The sequence below is a fragment of the Microtus ochrogaster genome, unplaced genomic scaffold (assembly GCF_000317375.1).
Source record: "Microtus ochrogaster isolate Prairie Vole_2 unplaced genomic scaffold, MicOch1.0 UNK27, whole genome shotgun sequence".
Lineage (NCBI taxonomy): Eukaryota > Metazoa > Chordata > Mammalia > Rodentia > Cricetidae > Microtus > Microtus ochrogaster.
Window position 1 is genome coordinate 2858228 of NW_004949125.1, and position 1230 is coordinate 2859457.

At 40.7% G+C, this 1230-nt stretch overlaps 1 protein-coding gene across 3 annotated transcripts in view; it reads right to left on the minus strand.

Moving 5' to 3' along the window:
* Positions 1–1230, minus strand: part of Rnf216 (ring finger protein 216) — a 120044-nt gene that overhangs the window by 100277 nt on the left and 18537 nt on the right. The window lies entirely within an intron of this gene.

Here is a 1230-nt window from a genome sequence, read left to right on the forward strand (position 1 = left end):
GGAACTAGCTCTTGTAGACCAGGCTGGTCTCGAAAGAGTGCCATGCCTTTTTTTTTTTTTTAAATAAATTTTTGTGGCGTATGTGAGCGCACATGAGTTCCTTTGTGAGAGTGACACCAGGGCATATGTATGTATTCCCATTAGAGGACAACATCAGATGTTTAGTCCTTACTTTCTACTTTGTCTGAGAAGGTCTTTTGTGCGCTGCTATGTAACCAGACTAGCTGGCCTGCAAGCTTCTAGACATTCTTCTGTTTCCACCTCCCATCCTGCTGCAGAAACACCAGTACTGTAGACAAGCACTATCATGTCTGTCTTTATGTAGGTTCTGGGGGACAGAGAGGGGGAGCCAAAGAAAGGTTCTGCTCAATAGCTACCCATCTCCCAGGGCTTCATGTATGCTAGGCAAGAGCACTATCACTGAGCTAGCTATATTGCTAGTCCTAATCTTGTTTTTACATTTTTTTTTTCCTTATAGACAGGGTCTTACACTTTAGTTCAGGCTAGAACAGAGCTCACTAAGCAATCAGACACTACCAATAAAGGGTTTATCTCCACGAATTGCCACAAAATGACCGTACAACCATGACAAGATCACAAACTATTTCTAGCCCATTAGCAACCTCCTTGTTCCTCTTCCCATCACTGCCTTCTATCCTCAAAAGAGGACTTAATAAACTACTCATTCTTCCCTGGTGGATGTCTGAGTTGGTGCTAACATGGGCTATTCTGGATACTGCTGTTATGTACATGCTTTTATGTGCTCATCTCAGTTGGGAACATTCTAGGAATGGAAATGTTGAGTCACAAGGGGAAGCATATGTTCAATCTTAGGAGACACACTGTATTGATAAGTTGATACAACAGAGACACATGGTCTACAAGGCTGTACTGATTATTTGTTTGGACCTACCATTTACTGATCCCTAACTTGGATTCTTAATTTCCCAGTTTTACTTGATATATAATACATGTATTTTTAGGCCTTAAATTTTCTTCAAAACATGAATTTCCATTGTGATAGGTTAGTTTGAAATCTATTCTTTTTCTTCCTTTCTTTTTTTTTCTGAGACAGGGTTTCTCTGTGTATCCCTAGCTGTCCTAAAATTTGCTCTGTAGACCAGGCTAGCCTTGAACTCAAAAGATCTGCCTGCCTCTGCCTCCCAAATGCTGAGATTCAAGGCATGTGCAACCACTGCCTGGCCTGAAGTCTATTTTTTTTTTTTTTTT